Source organism: Desmodus rotundus, chromosome 3, assembly GCF_022682495.2.
Source record: "Desmodus rotundus isolate HL8 chromosome 3, HLdesRot8A.1, whole genome shotgun sequence".
Taxonomy (NCBI): domain Eukaryota; kingdom Metazoa; phylum Chordata; class Mammalia; order Chiroptera; family Phyllostomidae; genus Desmodus; species Desmodus rotundus.
In genome coordinates, this window is record NC_071389.1 from 112,151,094 (window position 1) to 112,175,168 (window position 24,075).

Below are 24,075 nucleotides of genomic sequence, written 5' to 3' on the forward strand. Positions count from 1 at the left end.
GGTCTGCAGAAGTTTTCTCACGTTCAGCCTCTGAAGGGTATAGTCTCCACTCACTCCTGTGAGACCAATAGTTAACAGGGTTCGTGTGGTCATGGCTTTTGTTATGGGTGCCTGCAGAGCAAATGCCAGGTGGTAGAAATGCCTTCATCGTTCTTAAAATTGAGGAAAGAAGCATCTGTGTTTAATATAGTTACAGTGGCTGAGACAGGAAGTGCCTGCAGGAGCTGCCTGCCGAGCCCCACTTCTCACACCTGGCACACTGAGGGGACCTGCACGTGGCTTTGTCAGCCAAAGAGTTTTCCTCCTTTCGTTGTGCTGACTTTGGAGCCAAGAAATACTCGTCCCATGTGACTTTATCTAAAGTACTTCCTGTCCCCATCCTTCAAACAGTCACTTTTTAAGAAATTTGTTTGGAACTCAGCTTTTTTTCCACATTAAAAGATGTCATGAGCGGTGGTTAGCTTTTAAGGCAAAATCCACTAATTTGTTTAACTGAAAATGAAGTGTGCTAATGGTGGGGATGAGCTGCCATTTATAGCTACATTTATTTTTCATACACAAGAAAATGATTTGTGAATTCCAAATTGAGTTGCTAGGAAGAATCCTGACGTACTGCTGGCCCTTGTGGCTTCGTCCCCACTGTCAGCCCAATGACAGGAAGAACTCTAGCTCCGTCCCCTGCCAGGGATATCTGGGGTAGAGATGGGGAAACCAAAGATGGGAAGAGAGGCCTGGGGTGGGGGGGGGGGTGAGGAAAACAGGAGCTATAGCAAGAGCCTCTGGGCAGCAGTGACTACTCCAGCCTTTTCTCCTCCTCTTTACCCCCTTTCCTCCCTGGGGCCATAGGAGTGGGTTTCCAGTGCCTGCGTAGTCTGGTCACTGGGAGAAGCAGAAGAGGAGTGAGTCTCTGCTCCTGTGAGCCCATTGGGGATGGTCCTCTATATTTGGAAAGGGCTCTAGGCATTAGGGCTATCTGTATCTGGAAGGTTGATTAACTATTAGCATCCTATTCTCAACCTCTAGGCTTCATTGAGAAATTACCAGCCTGTAATTTTATTAACCCTTAAAACTTTATGTGCATTTGGTGCCAACTTTTTTCTAGAGCTGTATCAAAAACAAGAAAACTGTACTTACATGACAATGTAATTTTGATACTAACATTTTGTTACTTTCACAAGGTAGAGTTGGTTACAACAGTTGAACTAAACTTCGTAATCATGTAAAAAAAAGAAAGAAAGAATGATTATTTCAGGGCAAATATTGGCTAATTTAGTTAATGTGTTGTGTGATATTTTGGTCTAATATTTTTAATTGTCATTTGTTGTAATACAGGTGGGGAGGTTTTTTAAAAATATTACATTCAGGCTTTGTTTGTAAAGTTCCATAAGCATAAAAGGACCAAGTCTGTCTTTGGGGTGACCACATTAGTGCGTTTTTCTCTTCAAATGTAAGATGCAAGAAGGAACCAGGTTACAATTTCAGAGCTCTGGCTGGAAGTCTCCTTAACTAGGTCATTTAGTTTATAGATACATTTCTTTAGTTTCCACATCACAGCAGGTGATGCTGGCAGAAGTTCTGGTACTATGTAACACTGCCCTTTAGGACCCCACTAGCAGCCTCCTCAAAGCCAGTATCTCTGTTAACAGTCCATCTAAGGTACGTTCATTTTTCACTAACACTGTCCTCAAAGTCTTCCCAGTTCTTCCAGCTTTCACCCACTGTCCAATTTAGAGCCACTCTCACAGCTTACATTTTGTTACAGCAATACCCCATCTCTAGGTATTAAAATCTATTAGTTATTTATTATTGCATAAATATTACCTTAAATTTAGTGTCTTAAAACAACAAACAGTTGTCATCTCCCCCAGTCAGGAACCTGGAGCAGCTTAGCTAGTTGCCCTGATTCAGAGTCCCTTACATGTTTGCAGTCAGGCCCGTGGGCAGATTCAGAGTCATCTGAACCGTCGACTAGGGCTGCCGGAATCACTTCAGAATTCACTCATGTGGCTCTTGGCTCTATGCCATTTAGGTTTCTGTAGAGGGTTACTTAGGACATGGCAGCAGGCTTCTCCCTGATCAAGGGATTCAAGAGAGAGAAAGAGATCCACCGAGATGGAAGCTGCATTGTGTTTTATAACGTAGTATCAGAAGTGGTGTACCATCACCTCTGCCTCGTTCTATTGACCACATAGACCAGTCCTCCACAGCGCAGGAGGGGACAACACAGTGGTTGAGTGACTGGAGATGGGGATTATGGCAGGCTCTCTTGAGGTTGGCTGCCACAACAAGTGAATGAATAAATATACTGTGGTATGTACATGCAGTGGAATACTGCTCGGCGATAAGTAGGAATGAACTCCAAACACACACAACAATGTGGATTAGTTTCAAAAACACTGAACCAAAGAATCCAGACACAGAAAAATGCATACTGTATGATTCCATGTTTATATTAAGCTCTAAAAGACTATTTAAATCTGTTACCTCAGAAAGCAGGTCAGACAACAAAGCAGAACTCATTTCATCTCTTCCCTACATCAGTTCACATGAAGGACCTACAGTAGAAAAGGGACAATTCCTGTTCCCTTTGGTTTCTCTTTCTTCTTTCTCCTTTGGTTTGGGTGTCATCTGATACTGTTGCATTACTCTAATTGCTGCTTCTCGGGCCAACGTTGACCTCACAGAGACAGAATAGTAACCAAAAGAACAAGCCCGGTTGCTTTCTGTAATGTCACTTGACCCACAGGAAACTCAACCACTCTTGCCATGCCCAGTGGTGAGACTATAGAGTCTGCTTCCATGCTTCTGTCCATCCTGCCATCTCGCATCAGTTGTGTGCGAGATAAGCACACAGATAAGCACAAGGCACAATAACCTGTCTGGTGCCAATATCCTTTTCTTGTACTCACACGGAAAGTTTAGGATTAAATAATTTAGGATTTAGGGTTGCATTCTCTTTGAGCCTCTCTCACTTAGCTTAGACAAAGGGAACACTCTGTGCATGAATATTTACAAGGTCTGTCCAGAAAAAGTCCAGCCATTGTTAACATAACGAGAACGGTTTGCACATCGTAACCTGGCAGCCAAGGAGAGTGGACTGGAATGCACATGCGTGAACAATGGTGACTTCACTGTACTAGTCAGTGGGGGCGGTAGACGCCACTGAATGAGCATATGTACTGTGTGGCTGTTACAATCAAAATGACTGAGTGAATAGAGTAACAAATCTACATCAAATTTTGCATTTAGCCTGAACATTCCTCCATGGAAACTATTTGGATCATTCAGAAGGCCACAGCTATAGGAAGCTGGTGATTGGCAGCTTCATGACGACAGTACACTCGTTCATGTATCACATCTCATGCAGAGTTTTTTGGCGAAACATCAAATCATCCAGGTGAGCCCTCCTATAGCCCGGATGTGGCACCCTGAGACTTCTGGCTTTTCCCAAAACTAAAATCACCTTTGAAAGGGAAAAGATTTCAGACCATCAATGAGATGCAGGAAAATATGCCAGGGTAGCTGATAACAATTGAAAGAACTGTGGGAGGTCCCAAGGTGCCTTCTTTGAAGGGGACTGAGACATCGTTGTTCTGTATACAATGTTTCTTGTATCTTCTTCAATAAATGCCTCTATTCTTCATATTACACCTCTGGGTACCTTCTGGACAGACCTTGTGCTCTCCATGGCATCAAGATTTATTCTATCAGTCTTAGCATCATTTTCATACCAGTCTCAAACCAAAAAAAAAGCATGTGCTGAGGAATTGGACTGAGGGACAATACTACTTTTTCTGCCACCTCTTGGTAAGCTCTCTTTATAATGTGGCGTGCTTAAGTCTTCTCTAGCTTTGGGCCCTCGTCACCAATTCTGGAACACCTGGAAGAACCCGTTCATGATAGTATTAAAACTAGTTTAAAAGTAACATCTCAAATTGATGAGAGAACAACAAAACTATTTTTCATTCTATAAAAGGAGAATAGTAATGAGTAAAGCTACAAAGAGCTCCTGAGTTATTAGTGAACAAAGGGAAAACAAGTAGCAAGTGTTAAAGTAGCTTGAATGCCACAGAAGCTGTTTGTGGAAGATAAAATCTAGGAGGCATTTATCCATCTCACTAAGCAGTTTAAATTCTTGATAATGAGACCAGCCTTTCAGAGCACTCAAGTATCCATTTGTTCACCACACATCGGTATTGCCAGCTACCTTTTGCTTGACTGAGCCAGCAGGGGAGGACAGGGAACACATTTACGCAGGCACTGGTGGGGAGCCCTGGCCCGGTGCAGTTGACAGCGCCTACTTTCTCCAGTATTTGCTGTAGACACAGATGTCACCCTCTCGGCTGTCCTCAGTGACATTATCTCCTGATAGTGGCTACTATTTTGTGACTCTAGAAGGTGAAAACCTTTTGTCTGGTTACAGTATTTAGAAGTTGACAGAATAAGATTACAGTTCGATCAGTATTCAGTCATTTAACAGCCGTTATTGACTTGGCCAGATTCAAATGTTAATCTCTTTTTAACACTCCTATCTCCCGTCAAGTCTAGATTTTTATGTATTAAATATTTACTATATGTACTTCTTCCTCTAAACCACGACAAACATTAAAATCAGCTAGATTTTTCCTGCTGATGGCATCCAGATTTATTTGAAAAGAGTTGGATGTAAAGCACTTTCCACTTACTGTCTTTAACTCTGGAATTGCCTCTACTTCCTCAGCTTAATCTCTACTTTCATCTTTACTTCAAGTTTCATCTTTGTAGTTTGGATTTTTCTAGCCATGAAATCAGTTGTTTTCCTTATCATTAGCAAAGCAATTCTGTGCTTTTTTTCTCATTGACACATTCATCCTCCTTTGAGCATAAGTTGAAACATGGAAGCAAAAAAGAAAAAGAGACTATTCACTTACACCACAGGTGTTAGTTTTATTTCTTCTAAGCCACAAACTATTCTGATTGGGGTATCTGTTTCTTCTAATATAGGAGTTTGCACTCTGTAACTGTTGGTGTCTTGTTTTCTTGTTTGTATGAAGCAGTGTGAATAGCACTAAACTGACTGTTGGGAGACCTGAGCTCCAGCTCCCACTCCATTGATAACTGAGTATATGATCTTGAGCAGTAATATTAGCATCAGCTAGTATACATCACCTCACAGTGTGCAAAGTACTATTCAGATCCCTTATAGCACCTAACCCTAGGGCTGTATAAGCCAGGCAGATATAAATAAAATAAGTGAAGTGTGTAAGACAATAGGAGAGAGAGAACTAACAAAGTAGGAGCCATGTGCTCTGTCTACAGAGGCAGCCACCTTTACTCCAGCTTGTTGTGATCATGCAAGATGTGGGCCCTGTGTTAGCCAAGCACCCATTCCCCCCAGAGAACCCAGGTGTTTTATGAATCTTTTTCATTGAGATATAACTGACATACAACATTATTTTAGTTTTAGGAGTACAGTAATGATTTGATACATTGTGAAATGATCACCACAGTAAGTGTAGTTACCATCCATCACTACACAGTTATAAAGTTTTTTCTTATAATAAGAACTTTTAAGATTTATCACATTTTTCAGACTGTAAGACACACTTTCCACCCCTAAATTTGGGAGGAAAAATGGGGGTGTCTCTTATAGTCTAAATGTAGCTTACTTGGCTCACCGGGGTTGGGGGGGGCAGGCAGTGGAGCGGGGTCACAGCAGGCAGGAGCAGGACCACATATTTTGCTTCAAAAGTTTTTTTGCTGTTTTCCTCCTCTAAAACCTAGGTACGTCTTATGGTCCAGTGCATCATATAGTCTGAAAAATACAGTATTCTCTTAGCAACTTTTAAAAATACAATACAATAGGTAATGATGTACATTATGTTCCCGTGACTTATTTATCTTATTATAACAGGAAGTTTGTACTTTTAGACCTTCTTTACCTATAAATCTATTGATACGAGTGTTGGCAACTGACTTTTTTTTTCTGTTTCTTTATATAACCAGGCCATAAGCTACCTAACTTACCCTCTCTGGGTTTTATCTTTTTCATCTATAATATTAGATTGGTAGATTATATGTATTTTGAAGTCTAAAGTTATTTTTCAGGTTTTGACAAATCAGTATATTTACCTATAGCTAATTATCTGGTAATTGTTGACATTAGGAATTATAAAAGAAGCAATTATAAAGCATAAGAAAACACATAGGTAAGGATTGTTCAAATCTGTCTATAGAAATTTGCTTATTCTATGAAAGTAATAAGTATTTCATTTTGAAATTGCAAAAAAGATTCTGGTTATTCACTATCCCCTTAAACCCTTTTTGTATCCTACAAAGAAATAGATTATATTTTGTTGAGTTCTGCTTGCTTGGAGTTAAGTGACGTCCAGAGGTTGGAAGATCTGGGGAAATCTGGATTCCTCCCAGTCATCTTTCATCCATCTGTTCCATCTTTTTTGTCATCAATTCCAGATGTAGGAAAATTCTTCACAAAAATTCGATAAGACTCTTTCTTCCCTTCTTTTCTAGCATCAAATCTAACTTGCCCTTCCTGTTGTCAGGCTGCTGCCTTTTATGATGCCTCAGGGAATTTATAAATCTTTTGAGTTTCCTGATCCCTCTTGAATTGTCTCAATGCAAATAAATCAACCTAGGTTTCCTGCCCCTATGCTTGTGCCCCTCCTATTTCTGCCTCTTCTTTTTTTCTTTTTTTTTAAATTGATTTGGGTGACATTGGTTAATAAAACCATACAGGTTTCAAGTGTACATCTCTGTAACACATGATGTGCACGCTGCATTGTGCACTCACCACCCAAAGACAAGTCTCTCTTCTGCTACCATGTACCCCCCCTTGTCCTCTTCCCTCCTCCCACCCTCCTTTCCCTCTGGCAATCACCGTACTATTGTCTGCATCTGGGGTGGTTTTTCTTCTGCTTTTTCTGTGTCTTTCAGGTGCCCTGATTTATAACTCTGTTTTCTGTGCTCCATTGACCTTGGTCTGAGGATCCCATTAAGCATAAAGCTAGAAAGATTGGTTTCAGGTTGGTTCTTCTTCCCCCACTAAACTTCTCTTGGTGGGAATTAGTCAAACAAATACATTCCACAGAATATACTCCTATTGCTTCTTTTGGTCTTTTTTTTTAACTAATGTGGATACTTATTAAAAATGATATGGAATTAAATGATATTTGCATTCAAGGCCAAGAGGAGCAATATTAAATAAAATACTACATTAACTGTCATTGAATGCCCCTTATATGGGCAGTTTACATGACCACATTGAATCATGTGTACTATACATGACTTTCTAGAAAATATATATGACTTTCTAGAAAACAGTATATTATTCATGCTATTAGTCATCTCACAGATAATATCTAACACTCATTGAGCTAAACCTTGTTCTGAGTGCTTTACTTGAATTAATTCATTTAATCTTTACAATAACCCTTTAAAGTACAGGTATCCTCACTTTACAGAGGAAATTCTGAGTTCGTAATTTACCCAGTGACGTTGCTCTTACGTGACCGGACAGTTCATATCACTTCAGTGTTGACGCTGCTAATCGTTGCAGCAGATTGTGTTGCCATGACTGTGTGCTTTGGTTAGAGATTTCAGTAGCTTTCAGCCATGTATTTGATGATCTCATAATTCACTTATGATAAAGAATACTTTAATCGATGCTTAATTTAAAATACAGTGAAAATATATAAATTACCATAAAGGACTACTCAATTATTAAAAATTAATTCATAATCTTAACAGGTTAAAATCTATTTCCCATCTTACATTAAACTCTGTCTTCTCATTTCAACAGTTACCTTAGAAATTGTTGACTGGATTAATGAATAGCTGTGTATCGGAGAGTTCTGATTCAGAACTCACAGAGGATTTGAAATCAGATAAGCTGATTATTAAGCAGCCAAATTTGAAAGCCTATGTGTTAGCAACCCTAAATTATCATCACAGATAATTCTGGTATTAAAATACTATTACTGATATATATACACACACACATACACACAGAGAGATGGAAATCTTACCCCAAAATATTACACAGCATTTATTAAGATAGTTTTTGGGCTCCAGAATTTTTTAATTTTAAAAACCAATAAATTTGCATTCTCAAAAAGAGCTCATAAAGATTAAAGACTGAAAAATTATTAAAAAGCCGCTAGAAAATAGTGACAGTTGAATAATGACCATCTGTTATACCTGAGTTCAAGGGTTTTTTCCACCTGTATTTTAAACATTTTACAAAATATAAGACTTCAATTCACTGCATAAATTGTTGAGCTTTACTACTAAAACAGTATTTGTGGTAGTTGGTTTTTAAGGTAAAGAATGCTTAAAGTAAAGTTTATGGCATATCCAATCATGTTCCTGAATAGGGCATTTTGAATTAGATGTGATGTTTTTCCTGGTTTTGTATAAAGTTGCAAGCTACTAATGGTCAAATTTAAAGCTATGGGCTCTCCTCAAAGAACTTACATGTATGACCCCCATGGACATGAACTAAACGGGCGGGGAGGATGGGAGGGAGTGATCAGGGTGGAGGGGAATAAAGGGGGGGAAATAGGACAACTGTAATAGCATAATCAATAAAATATATTTTTAAAAATGAAAATAAATAAAACTATAGGCTCTCCTGAAAACAATTTGAGTGTGCACTTTCCAGGCCTCCCTAGCTTTTAACTAGCCAGTTCATTAGAAAATACAAGAATTGACCTGATAGTACTGTGTTTAAATGCATGTGTTCTTCACAAGTATACCCAAATTGCACACCTAAAACCAATACCAAACTGTCTATTAAAGCTCACATCAACAATGTAGGAGCCTAGTTGAAGTCTTCATTGCTCTGAATCCAGTGAAAGTACACAGTCTTCACAGCATCTTCACCAGGAGTAGATTCCATCTCAAGAAACCACTTTATTTGCTCATCTGTAAGAAGCAACTCCTCATCTGTTAAAGTTTTATCATGAAAGTGCAGCAGTTCAGTCTCCACTTCTAGTTCCAGTTCTGGTGCTATTTCCACCACACCTGCAGTTACTTTCTCCACCAAAGTCTTAGACCCTACAAAACCATCCATGAGGGTTAGAATCAGGTTCTTCTAAACTCCTGTAAATGTTGGTATTTCTACCTCTTCCTAGGAATCATGAATATTCTTAATGGCATCTAGATTGGTAAATCCTTTCCAGGTTTATAATTTACTTTGCCCAGATCCAACAGAGCAATCACTGTCTATGGCAGCTGTAGCTTTACAAAATGTTATTTCTTAAATAATGAGACTTGAAAGTTAAAATTACTCTTTGATCCATGGGCTGCAGAACAGATGTTCTGTTAAAAGGCATGAAAACATTAATCTCATTGTACATCTCCATCAAAGCCCTTGGGTAACCAAGTACATTGTCAGTGAGTAGTAATATTTTGAAGGGAATCTTTTTTTTTCTGAGCAATAGGTCTCAACCTACTGCTTAAAATATTCAATAAGCCATGTTGTAAACAGATGTGCTGTCATCCAGGCTTTGTTGTTCCATTTGCAGAGCCCAGGCAGAGTAGATTCAGCATAATTCTTAAGGGCTCTAGGATTTTTGGAATGGTAAATGAGCATTGGCTTCAGCTTAAAGTCACCAGCTGTGTTAGTCCCTTAGAAGAGAGTCAGCCTGTCCTTTGAAGCTTTGAAGCCAAGCATTGAGTTATCTTCTGTAGCCATGAAAGTCCTAGGTGCATCTTCTTCTAATATAAGACTGTTTCATCCACAGTGAAAATCAGTCATTTACTGTAGCCACCTTCATTAATTATCCTAACTATGTTTCTGGATAATTTGCTTCACCTTACACTTTTATGTCATGGGATGACTTCTTTCTTAAACCTCATGAACCAAGCTCTGCTGGCTTCCAACTTTTCTTCTGCAGCTTCCTCACCTCACTCAGGCTTCATAGAACTGAACAGAGTTAGGACCTTGCTCTGGATTAGGATTTGGCTTAAGGGAATGTTGTGGCTGGTTTCATCTTCTATCCATACCTATAAAACTTTCTCCTTATCAGAAATAAAACTATTTTGCTTTCTTATCATTCAGGTATTCACTGGAATAGCACTTTTAATTTCCTTCAAGAACTTTCCCTTTGCATTCACAACTTAGCTTACTGGCACAAAGGGCCTGACTTTTGGCTTGTCAAAGCTTTGACATGCTTTCCTCACGAAACTTAATTATCCCTAGCTTTTTGATGTAAAGTGAGAGCTGTGTGATGCTTCCTTTCACTTGAACACATTAGAGGCCATAGTAGGGTTATTAATTGGCCTAATTTCAATATTGTTGAGTCTCTGGTAATCAGGCAGCCCAAGGAGAGGTGGGGATGGGCGAGCTGCCAGTTGGTGGAGCAGTCAGAACACACACAACATTTACTAAGTTCACTGTGTTACGTGAGTGCAGTTCGCAGCACTGCAAATAGTTACAATAGTAAAATTGAAGATCACTGATCACAGATCACCATAACAAATATAATAATGGTGAAAAAGTTTGAAATATTGTGAGGCTTACCAAAATGTGTCACAGAGACATGAAGTGAGCAAATACTGTTGCAAAAAAGGCACTGATAGACTCGTTCAACACAGCGTTGCCATAAACCTTCAATTCATAAGAAATGCAATATCTTAAAGTGCAATAAAGTGAAGTATAATAAAACAAGGTATGCTTATAACAAATACAAACATTTATACACCTACTAACCACCAAAACATATGAAGCAAAACCTGATGGAATTGATGGGAGAAAGAAATAGGTTTACAATAATAGTTGGAAAGTTCAAAACCACACTAACGATAATTGATAAAACAACCAGACAGAAGACAAGTAACAAAATAGAAGATTTAAACAACATGGTGAGTCAACTAGATTTAATAGGTATATAAGAACACTCTGTTCAACAACAGTCTACACATTCTTCCCTTGTGCATATGGGACATTGTCTAGAATAGACCGTATCTTAGACCACAAATTAAGTCTCAGTAGGTTTTAAAAGATATATATTATACAAAATGTCTACAAAGTGTCTTCTTTTACCACACAATAGGGTAAACTTAATAACAGAAGTAAAACTGGGTAATTTACAAAATAGTGGAAATTAAATAATACACATTTAAACCTAATAGATCAAAGAAAAATCACAAGGGAAATTATAACATACTTAGAAATGAATGAAAATAAAAACATAACATATCAAAACTATGGGACACAGTGAAAGTAGTGCTAAGGAGGAAATTTGCAGCTATAAATGCTTACATTAATAAACAAGCAAGATCTCAAATCAGCAACCTAACTTTACAACTTATGGAAGCAGAAGAACAACAACAAACTAATCCAAAACCAGCAGAAGAAAGGAAGTAACAAAGATTAGAGCAGAGATAAATAAAGAGTAGAAAAACAGTAAAGTACTGAAACCAAAAGTTGGCTTTTTATAAAAGTCAACAAAATTGATAAACCTTTAGTTAGATAGACTAAAAAAAGAAAAATCTCAAATTATTAAAATCAGAAGTGAAAGTAGGCACATTAGTACTGATTCTACAGGTAAAAAGGATTATGAGAGTACTATGAACAATTGAGCACCAAAACAATAATAAATGAGTAACCTAGATTAAATGGGCAAAGTCCTGGAAACACAAAACCTACCAAGACTGAATTACAAAGTAGAAAATCTGAATGGATCTATAATAACTAGTAAAGAGACTGAATCAGCAATCAAAAATCTCCCAACAAAGAAAAGCTCTGGACTTGATGGCCTCACTCTTGAATTCTACCAAATATTTAAAGAAGAACTAATACCTATCTTTCTCAAGGTTTTCCAAAAAATTGACAAGGGAATACTTCCTGTGAGGCCAGCATTTCACTGATACCAAAGCCAAACACTTATCAGAAAAGAAAACTACAGGCCTGTATCCTTATGAGCATTGATGCAAAAATCCTCAGCAAAATACTAGCATACAAAATTCAGCAGCTTAGTAAAAGGACTGTACGCTGTGACAAGGAGGGATTTATTCCTGGAATTTGAGGATAGTTCAACATGCAAAAATTAATCAGTGTAATACCCAACATCTACAGAAAGAAGGGGGAAAAAACACGATCATCTCGAGGAATGAAAAGTATTTGACAAAATTCAACACCCTTTCTTGATTAAAAAAAAAAACACTCGACAAAATACGAATAAAAGCAAACTACTTCCACGTAATAAAAGCCATATACGAAAAAACCACAGCAAACATCACACAAGGTATGTCCAGAAAAAGTCCAGCCATTGTTAATATAACAAGAATGGTTTGTGCAACATCAATGTAACCTGGCAACCAAGGAGAGTGGCCTGGAATCGCATGCATGAACAATGATGACTTCACTGTGGCATATGTCATTGAGTGAGCATGTGTACTGTGTGGCCTTCTCATTCAAAATGACTGAGCAAGTGAGCAATGAATATGCATCAAATTTTGCATTAAGCTTGAACATTCCTCCACAGAAATTATTTGAGTGATTCAGAAGGCTTTCAGCGATGATGCAATGAGGGCAGAACGAGTAAAAGTGTGGCATAAGCACTTCAAGGGTGGCCGAGAATCAATTGAAAGTGATCCATGTCCTGGAAAGCCTACAACAAGCAGAATACCTGATAATGTTGAGTGTATACGGGCTGGAATCAACAAAGATCGGTGACTGACAGTGTGAGAACCAGAAGCTGATCTGGGGATTCCAAAAACTACTGTGTCCGAGGTTTTGATGCAGGATCTGGGCATGAAACATGTCACAGCAAAATTCATTCTTCAGCTTCTGCTGCCAGAACAGAAGGAACATCATGCTGCACTTGCTAATGACGATTCAAACTGATACCCGTGAACCAGATTTCCTCAAGAAGGTCATAACTGGAGGTGAATTGTGGGTCTACAGCTATGATGCAGAAAAGAAGGCCCACCCAGTCATCCCAATGGAAGTTGCCTGGTTCTCCCATGAAGAAAGGATGGCAAAGTCGCAGCAAGATTGAGACCATGTTAACTGTGTTTTTTTGATTGGGAAGGTGGTTTCCATCAGGAGTACACCCCTCCAGGCCAAACAATGAGTAAGGAGTACTACCTCAATGTTCTTCCTTGGTCGAGAGATGCAATATGAAGACCACAGCTATGGGCAATTAGTGATTGGCAGCTTCATCTTGACAATGTGTCTGCTGACACATCACATCTTGTGCAGAGCTTTTTGGTGAAACATCAAATCTCGCAGGTGACTTTGCCCCTCTGCAGCCCACATTTTGTGACCTGCGACTTCTGGTTTTTCCCAAAACTAAAATCACCTTTGAAAGGGAAGAGATTTCAGACCGATGATGAGATGCAGGAAAATACAATGGGGCAGCTGATGGCTATTCCAACAAAGGATTTTGTAGAATGTTTTCAACAGTGGAAGAGATGCTGGGAGAACTAGGAGGTGTCAAGGTGCCTTCTTTGAAGGGGACTGAGGCATTATTGTCTTATGTTCAGTGTTTCTTATATCTTGTATCTTCTTCAATAAATGTCTATTTTTTCATATTGCATGGCTGGATACTTCCTGGACAGACTTAATGGTGAAAGACTGAAATGAAAGCTTTCCCTCACAGATCAGGAACAAGACAAGAAATGCTTTCACCACTTCTATTCAACATAGTACTGGAAGTTCTAGCCAGAGCTTTTAGGCAAGAAAAGAAATGAAAGACATCTAAATTGGAATGGAAGAAGTAAAATAACCTGTATTCCTAGATTATACGATGTACTATGTAGATGGCCCTAAAGCTCCACAGAATAAGCTATTAGAATTAATAAATGATTTCAGCAAAGTAGCAGGGTGCAAAGACAAAATACAAAAATTGCATTTTTCTACCAAAACAATGAACAGCCTAAAAAGGAAATTACAAAAACAACTCCACTTATAATAGCATCAAAAAATAAAATCCTTAGGAATCAACCAAAGAGAGCAAAGACTTGAACAATGAAAACTACAAAATTCTGCTAAAAGAAATTGAGGTCATAAGTAGATGGAAGCAGAAAGACAAATAACATAATGACCTCATTCATATGTGGAATCTAATGAACAAACAACTAACAAGTGAAACAGAGACAGACTCATACAGAACAGGATGACAGCTCTGTGGGGGATGGGAGTTGGGAGTGGAGGGATCGAGCAGAAAAAAGAAAAAGGATTCGTGGACATGGACAACAGTGTGATGATTGTAGGGTGAGGGAGTGGGTGGGGATGAATGGGTATAAGGGAGATAAATGGTAATATTAGGGAAAAATACAATAAAAAACAAATAAATTGAAGCATATTCCATGATCATGGGTTTGAAGAATTAATTATTGTTAAATCTTGGTATTACCCAAAGTAATCCACAGATTCAAAGTAATTCCATTTAGATCCCAGTGATGTTTTTTGCAAGGGAAAAACATCCATCCTTTTTTTAAATTTATTTTTAATGTATTTCTTTTAGTGGAATACAATGGATTTCTGAGAAAGTGAGCACAGGAGGTTAGAAATTTTTAGATCATTCATTTTTGTCATATGTTTTTTATTTTTTATTGTTACTCTATTGCAGTTGTCCCAATTTTCCCCCCTTTGCCCTCCTCCACCCAGCCCACCCCCTGCTCCCACAGTCAATTCCCACATTGTTAAAAAATCCATCCTAAAATTCATATGGAATGTCAAGGTACCCTAAATAGCCCAAACAATGTTGAAAAATAACATATCTGGAAGACTTAGACATTCTGACTTCAAAAGTTACTCCAAAGCTACAATCATCAAAACAGGGTGTTGTTGGCATACAGACAGACATGTAGACCAAAGGATTGGAATGAAGAGCCCAGAAATAGGCCCTTGCATATATGGTCATATTGTTTGACAAAGAGTTCCAAGACCATTTGATGGGAAAGGACAGGTTTTTTCAACAATTGGTACTGGGAAAACTGGCTATTCACATGCAGAAGAATAAAATTGGACCTTTCTTAACACAACATCCAAAAATCAACTCAAAATAAATCAAGGACCTAAGTGTAAGACCTAAAACATAGAACTCTTAGAAGAAAACATAGTAGTAAAGCTTTACAGTTTTGGATAAGGCAGTAATTTCTTGGATATAACACCAATGTCACAGGTAACAAATTCCTATATATTTTTAGGACAGTATAATCTCCAGTGACATAAATTAAGAATTTTTAAAAATCAATTATACAATAAACACCTATTAATATTGATTAATAAATCAATGTATTGATAAAATTAATATTTTTATTATCATTAACCTAAATTGGAAGGAGCTGCATGTGTGACAAAGAAGGAAAATTTTTAAACCTGAAAACAGGAAGGAAAGTCAGAAGTACCCACCTAAACATAGGAAATCCAGGTATGGTCAGTTCTCCAGGAAGTAGAAGTTTACCACCAAAATAAAACTACAGTCAGACACAAGTTTTGGGTGATTAGATGAACCCAATTGTGGCTTAGTCATAGTCAAATTGCTACAGAAATAGGATCTCCTGACCTAGAAGTTTTCCAGAAACTGCTGATAGGAGTTGAGTTCTCCCCTCAGATAACACAGCCCTACACACTTCCTAAGCTCCTGATTCACTGCACCTGTCCCAGGAATGAATGGGAGGGAGATGAAAGAAGGCTTGATGGCAGAGACAGGAGTCACATGATGGGGAAGGGAGCAACTACAGCACCTCCTGGCTTTTGCTGGCCCTGCACAGAGCAGCTTTGATAGCTAATCAGCTGTTTCCCAAGTACCTAACCCTGTTGACAAGAAGAATGTTTTCAGTTCTGCTGTGCTTTTAAACATAGTTGTCTTTTCATTCAAGTTTGAGATTTTCCTGGTTTTGGATATGACAAGTAATTTTTTTTTTTTTTACTAAGGCCTGGACATTTTGGGTATTGGATTATGCAACTCTGGATCTTATTTAAACTTTCTGTTTTAATTGGTTTTCTTTGACACACTTCAGCAGAAGAGGAAGATGTTGCTTCATCACTGCCCAGTGGAGGTAGAAACCAAGGTTCCCCACTTGGCCTCTGTTGACACCCGAGGGGAGGGGCTCCCTGTTACTCCTAGACAGGTGTGAGTTTGTATCTGCACTGTCTCCACTGACGTATCCCTGCCTGAGAGGGGTAGGGATCTCTGCACAAGCGCTGTTGGGTGGAGAGTGAGGGCATGGCCTCCTTACTGCTATGTAGCAGTGGGAGTCCTGACTCTCAGGGGCCTCCTCTGACAATTCTCAGGGGAGGATCCACCCCTCCCATCCACCTGGCTCCACTGGCACTGTGGAGGGGAGGCTTTGTTACTGCCAACTGGGGGTGAAGGCCCTGTCTCCCTCCTTGGCCTCTTCTGATAGCCTTCCCTGGGCACAGGGGAAGTGGCAGTAGAAGTCTCAGCTCACATTTGCTTCCACGGGTGGCAGTGGGGCACAGTTTTTTTTCTGTGGTCTTTGGAGTGGAATGATGATTCCCTAAAATTCTATCTTGCTAGTCTGCCCCTTTCCTTTCTAGACTTCTTTGGCTGGAGAACACAGGCTTCTGTTGTCTGTGACTTGTTATTTCCAGGTTGCCAGTTTCTGCAGCTCCAAATCTGGTTATAACAGGCAAAAGAAAATCCAGGAGACTTACCATTTGTGTCATTCTTTGGGTCCTAATGTCCCCAGACAAGCTACCATCTTCTCTCTACCTTCCCTGTGTTTGTGTATGGGTGGGTTGGTGGGGGGATGGGGGTGGGGGGGGTAGCATTATATATATAGTGTTTAAACTTTTAAATGGGTTTTAGTGAGTATCTATTTCTTACTAAATCTATCTGTGCCTGGTGCTTCTTGTTTATTTCTAGAAAGCAAAGCTTTCAAATACTTGAGTTTATCAAATGATAAGTGAGGTGTTTTAACAACCATAAAAATATAAGATCATTTAAGAGGTTTTCTATAATTTAAACTTTTTCTTAGGCCTGACTTTAATAAATGTCACTTTTCTTTCTTTCCCCTCTTTACACAAAAGACTAAAAGCTACTTAGCTCAATTCCACACACAAAAAAGAACTTGTAGAATAGAGAAGACACCAAGAATGCACTGGTCATTGTAAGTCGATTTTAACAATTTAACCACATATAAAAGTCTATGCAGCACATGCAGACAGAAACATCCCTTTATAATGAATTCTCCAGGTTAGGAAGAAAAGGTAGTATTACAGCATGTGGCCTTATGGCAGTTGCTATTAGTGTAAATAGTTTCCAGTGAGAATCTAAATGCTTTCCTATCCCCTGGGTTTATTTAAGAATGCTTCAGTGTGCATGAACACGAGTGTGCAATTTATAGTTAACTTATACGTTGAGTCAGTGCCATTCTTTCCTTTCCCATACATGGACCACGATTTTATAAAAAGAAAAGATAAAATTCCCTCAAAATTTCTTTAAGAATGTTGGTTCTTGTTATCTAAAGTGCATTTTTTTTCTGTGTAAGTTTAAAGTGCTTAGCATTATTGAAGATCACCCCTCTACCTGCTTAGCTATTCCTGTAACAGGAGAAAAGAAATTTAAATAAAAACCATTTAATAATTTAAAGTTAATTGCTGTGTATTTACTAAGGAAAGTATTTTATTTGAAGGGATAATGTTAAACTTTTCTGCTCAGTAGCACCCAATTATTGGGTCAAATGCAAGTCCTTTATCATATATATTTTATTTGTAAATATTTTTTCTATTTTATGGGTTGTCTTTCTACTTTCTGAATGGTATGGTCTGCAGCATAAAGTTTTTAATTTTGATGTAGTCTGATTTACTTGGCTTTTACTTCTGCCACTTGTGCAATTTGATGTCATATCTCCATATTTACTCCTGTTTTCTTAGTTTTATAGTTTTTAGCTCTTACATTTAGATCTATAATCCATTTCGAGTTTATTCCAGAGAAACATCAGTGTGAGAGAAACATCAATCGGTTGCCTCCTTCATAGGCCCCAAATGATTTGAGACCAAACCTGCACCCTAGGCATGTGCCCACACGGGGAATTCAACCTGTGACCTTTAGGTCTGCAGGATGATGCCCAGCCAAATAAACCACACTGGCCAGGGCAATTCTTTTTTTTATCATTATTATATTTTACTGATTATATTATTACAGTTGTCCTGGTTTTTCCCTCTTTCACTCCCCAGACCCAGCAGCCCCAGCTTCCTCAGGCAATCCCCCCACCATTGTTCATGTCCATGGGTCATACATGTAAGTTCTTTGGCTACTCCATTTCCTATACTGTACTTTACATCCCCATGGCTATTCTGTAACTACCTATTTATACTTCTTATTCCCCTCCCCTCTTCACCCATTCCCCCAAACCACCCTCCCATTGGGCAACCATCAAAACGCTCTCTATATCTGTGATTCAGTCTCTGTTTTTCTTGTTTGCTTAGTTTGTTTTTTAGATTCAGTTGTTGATAAATATGTATTTATTGCCAATTTTTTGCTCATAGTTTTGATCTTCTTTTTCTTTGGTTAGCAAGCCGGCACTCAATCCACTGAGCCACATCAGCCAAGAAATGATCTTCTTCTTTTTCTTAAATAAGTCCCTTTAACATTTCATATAAGAGTAGTTTGGGGATGGTGAACTCCTTTAGTTTTTTCTTGTCTGGGAAGCTCTTTATCTTCCCTTCGACTCTAAATGGTAGCTTTGCTGGGTAGAGCAATCTTGGCTTTAGGTCCCGCTTTTTATGACTTTGAATATTTCTTGCCAAACCCTTCTTTCTAGCCTGCAAAGTTTCTTTTTAGAAATAAGCTAACAGTCTTCTGGAACTCCCCTGTAGGTAACTAGTTGCTTTTCTTTTGCTGCTTTTAAGATTCTTTTTTATCTTTCACCTTTGTCATTTTATTTATGATGTGTCTTGGAGTGGGCCTCTTTGCGTCCATCTTGCCTGGGACTCTCTGTGCTTCCTGGACTTGCATGTCTCTTTCCTTCACCAAATTAGGGAAGTTTTTCTTTTTTTTTTTTTTCAAATAAATTTCCAATTTCTTGATCTTTCTCTTCTTGTTCTGGCATCCCTATGATGTGAATGTTGGACCTCTTGAAGTTGTCCTGGAGGCTGCTTATACTATTCTCTTAATTTTTTTTTTTTTGGATTCTTTTTTCTTGTTGTTCTGACTGATTGTTTTTTGCTTCCTTATCCTCCATATCATTGATTTGATTCTCAGCTTCATCCACTTTGCTGTTGGTTACCTGTAAATTGTTCTTTATTTCAGTTAGTGTATCCTTCATTTCTGACTGGATCTTTTTTATGTTGAGGTTCTCACTAAGTTCCTTCAGCATCCTTATAACCAGTGTTTGGAAATCTGCATCTGATAGATTTCTTATCTCCATTTTGTTTAGCTCTTTTTCTGGAGTTTTGATCTGTTCTTTCATTTGGGCCGTGTTTCTTTGTCTCCTTGTTCTGGCAGCCTCCCCGTGTTTGTTTCTCTGTATTAGATAGAGCTGCATTGACTGTGTCTTGGTAGTGTGGCCTGATGTAGCAGGTGTCCTGTAGCGAACAGTGGCACAGCCTCCCCTATCAGGCAAGCTGGGTACTCAACGTGTGCCCTTCGTGTGGGCTAAATACACACTCCTCTTATAGTTGAGTCTTGGTTGCTGTTGGCAGGTCAATGGGAAGGATTTACCTGGGCCATCCAGCTGCAAAGACTGGCTGTGACCACTGACCACCAACCTCCACCCTCCATGGAGGATCACCTATGCAGAGACAGGGTGATGGTGCTCCAAAGTGGTCTCTAGCTCTATACTTGGTGTACTGGGCCCGCGGTTTCCCACCTGTGTTTTGCCTGGAGCCACCCTGCCTAAGCTGTAACACAATCAGAGATGGCTGCTACTTGTGCTGAGCTTGGAGATTCTCAGGTGAAGCCAAGCTGTGAATCTGAGCTGACTGTTGCTAGTGCAAGACATGGGGCTCACTGAAGCCAGCTGTTGCTTGTTTGATAGGATTTAGGAAGTTGGGACGCCTGAGCCAAGGCCAGCCATTCCTATGGAAAAACAGTTTGGGTGGGCCCATAAGTTGTGTCAGACTGAATCTCTGGGGATCTCCAGGGAGGGTCAAAGAGTGTTAGGTTGATGGAGTCTAAGATATGGCATCTGCTTGGTGGCCTTGTAGGGGAGGGTTTAGAAAAGAGACAATGGCCACTGCTTGCCTTGGTGCCAGACACTTGAGTCCCTCCCTTTAAGCCACGGATGCCCTTCAGCTGCCACCCCAGTGCTGGAGCTCAGTGGGAGTGAGTCTGAGTAAGTGAGTCTGTGTGTGGGTTCTTTAAGGGGAACGCCTTGGGCCTCTAGAAGTTTCTTCCACTGACTCAATCCCTGCTGGTTTTTGCAGCCAGAAATTATGGGGACTTATCTTCCTGGCACTGGAACCCTGGGCTGGGGGGCCTGTTGTGGGACTGGGACTCCTCATTCCTGAAATATATCTCCTGAATTTTTATCCACCATACATGGGTGAGGGACCAGCCCGTTTCACGTCTGAGCTTCTACTACCAGTCTGGATGGATGTGGTTTCTTTAATTCTGTAGTTATCAGACTTCCATTCAATTCAATTTCTGACAGTTCTGAATGGTGACAGTTCTGTAGTTTAGTTGTAATTTTGATGTGGTTGTGCAAAGAGGTGAGCCTTGTCTGCCTTCATCGTCATCTTGACCAGAAGTCCCAGAATTTATTTTTCCCCCGGGAAATTCTTTTATATGTTGCAAGGTAGAGGACTAAATCATTTTTATGCATGTGGGTATGCTTTTGTTCCCAACACCATTTATTAAAAAGAGTATTTTTACTCTATTAAATTATCTTGGTACTCATGTAAAGTTTGTTTTTGGAGTTGCCATTCTGTTCCATTGATCCATCTTTCAATCCTTATGCTGATATCATGCTGTGTTGATTACCATAAGCTTAGGAGTAACTTAAAATCAGGAAGTATGAGTCCCCCAACTTTGTTTTTTTGTTTCATAGTTTTCTTGGCTAAATTTGTGTTATTTCATACAACTGCAGGTAAGGCTACAATTATCTCAAAATTAAAAGTAAATAAAAAGGAAGAAATAACCCAGCAAACAAAGAGAATGGGGAGGATAAAGGGAACAAGTAGATTGATATAATGATGGTTTTTGAAGATGGACGTGGGTATATGGGGGTTCTTTCTGTTTTCTTCCTTTGTATATGTTTGGAAATTCTCAATATGAAGATCTAATTATTTTAGTTATAAAAAGGAATACAGACTCTGAAGCTAGATGTTATTAGAGTTCCAGCCCTGTGAACTTTACCATGTTATTTTGGTTTTCTGTACCCCATATTTTTCTTCATCTATAAAATTGAGGTGATAATTGTACCTACTTCATATTGTTGCTGTGAGGGTTAAATTAATCACATTACCTAAGGGTCTTGGAACAGTGCTTGGTGCATAGTAAGCATTGGGGGAAAAATAGACTCTTTAAAGTGTACATGTAGATTTGCCTGATAATGAATATGAAATGAAACAAAAAGTCTAGTCATTCAATTAAAAACTTAGTGGACAAAATGACACATCTGAAAAGAGAATTAATGATTTGAAAGGTAACACTACAGAAATTATCCAAAATCACCACAGAGAGCTAAGATGGGATAGAAAAAATAAAAGAGAGATTAAGAGACATGTAAGATGGAATGAAAAGGTGCAACATTCATCTGGTAGGAGTTTTAAGAAAGATCATAGAGAAAATTCAGAACAGGCATATTCGAATGGATAAAAACAAGTTTCTAGAATAGATGAAACCATGAATCCTCAAACTGAAAAAGCACCACAAGTCTTGAACAAGATCAATATTTACACATAGACATGTTTTAGTGAAACTGCCGAACATCAAAGAGAAAGATATGTTACCAGCAAGCAAAGAGAACAGATTACCTACAAAGAATACAAAAATTTGTCAGTAGATTCAATAGAATCAATAAAAGGCTTAAGAGGGTTGGATAATAAATATCTTCAAAGTGTTGAGGAAGAAATAGCTGCAAGTCTAAAATTCTACACCCAAAGTATCAAAAAAATAATATTTTCAGACAACCACTAAGAGAATTTATCACTTACGCTCACTCACTAAAAATGGAATGCTTCAGTAATAAAGAAATTAGGTGAGATGCCAGAAGAATGTTGGCAGGTGGGAAGAATCAATGTGTTGGCAAATCTAAATAAGTATTGGCCATAAACATTAATTTAGTAGCAATGATAAATTTGATGAGGGATTAAAACAGTGATAAAAACAGTAAATGTTATAAAATATATTTTTTAGAAAAAACAGTAAATGCTAAGTGGGACCAGTTGGAATATTATATAATAAAGTCTTTGTATGGTAAAGGAAGGAGAATAGATATCTGACAACTTTGTACTTGTCAACTTATCCATGCTAAATATTACATGTAATCAATAATGAATAGAAATAGAAGAAAAAATAAGGAAAACATTTAATAAAAAATTGTCGATCCATTTACTAGATGTCAGGAAACAGAGGTAGTGGGAAAAAATACATGTAATTACCAAAAATAATTTTAGAAATAAGTCTAAATACAGAGGTGGGCGAAAGTAGGTCTGCAATTGTGAGTACATGAAACAGAGTTTACTGGGGGTTTTTTTTAAGATTTTATTTATTTATTTTTAGACAGAAGGGAAGGGAGGGAGAAAGAGCGGAAGAAAAGCATCAATGTTTGATTGCCTCTCGTGCGCCCCCTGTTGGGAACCTCACCCACAACCCAGGCTTGTGCCCTGGTTGGGAATCAAACCTGCAACTCCCTGGTTTGCAGGCCGGTGCTCAATCCATGGAGCCACACCAGCCAGGGCCAGAGTTTATTCTTGTATTATTATAATCATAACCTGCATGTCTTTTTCCATACAAAAAATACCTTAAATATAAATAGATTAAATTTTATTGAGGACAAGTAGAAAAATACAATATTTAGCTATAGGCTATTCTAAGTTCAGTCAATATTCTATAAAATGTAAATTCAATGAGAGCAGGTACTTTATTTATCACAGCACCTAGAACAATGTCAGACACCTAATATTGTTGCATGAATAAGTGAATATTCTATTTTTGAGAAACATACTGAAAACAAAATGATGCAGAATGAAAGTAAAATTGTTTTTAGAAATACGTGCTGGGCAGATACTAACAGAAAAGAAAGCCAGTAGAGCTCATGACTATTACAAAATCAGCTTTAAAGCAGAAAAACAATGTTAGGTATAAAAATATAAATTATATAATTACAAAAGAAACAATTTACCTGACAGATACAACACACTTGAAGCTCTGTTGACTCAAGAACTTAGTCTAAAAAAAGAAATTCAGCCCCGACTGAGTGGCTCAGTTGCTTGGAACGTCGTCCTGTAAGCCTGGTCGGGGTGTGTACTAGGGGCAGCAGATTGATGTCTCACATTAATGTTTCTCTCTCTCTCTCTCTCTCTCTCTCTCTCTCTCTTTTTGTCTCTCTGTCTCTCTGTCTCTCTCTCTCTCTCTCTCTCTCTCTCTCTCTCTCTCTCTCTCCCTCCCTTTCTCCCTTCCTCTGTCTCTGAAGTCAATAAATATGTCCTCAGACAAGGATTTAAAACACAAAGAGATTCACAAGTTCACAATTATATTGAGAAATTGAACAGAGCAAACAGTTGAAGAATAGAAGAGGATATAAATGACACAATTAACAATCTTTAGCTATGGACGCATATGGAAAGAACTCTGTACCAACAGTTAGAAAATATGCATCCTATTTCTATAGGGTGGTGGACACACAGTACAGTATACAGATGATGTATTATAGAATTGAATACTTAAAAAAAGAAAATAGGCAGTCTTCGGAAGCACACATGAGACATTTATAAAAAGTGATCTCATACTAAATCTTAGAACAAGTCCAACAAATGACTATAAATTTATACAAATCCGACCAAGTTATATGAATATAATAGAGTAAAAGTAGAAATCAATATTAATATTTACAAAATTCTGTACATTTGGAAATTTTTAAGCTCATTTTTAAATAATTTTAAGTCAAAGTATAAATCCTAAAGGAAATTGCAGAACATTTAGAACAACA

At 38.4% G+C, this 24,075-nt stretch overlaps 1 protein-coding gene across 18 annotated transcripts in view; it reads left to right on the forward strand.

Moving 5' to 3' along the window:
• The window catches only part of ERC1 (ELKS/RAB6-interacting/CAST family member 1), a 536,970-nt gene that overhangs the window by 414,648 nt on the left and 98,247 nt on the right, over nucleotides 1–24,075 (forward strand). The window lies entirely within an intron of this gene.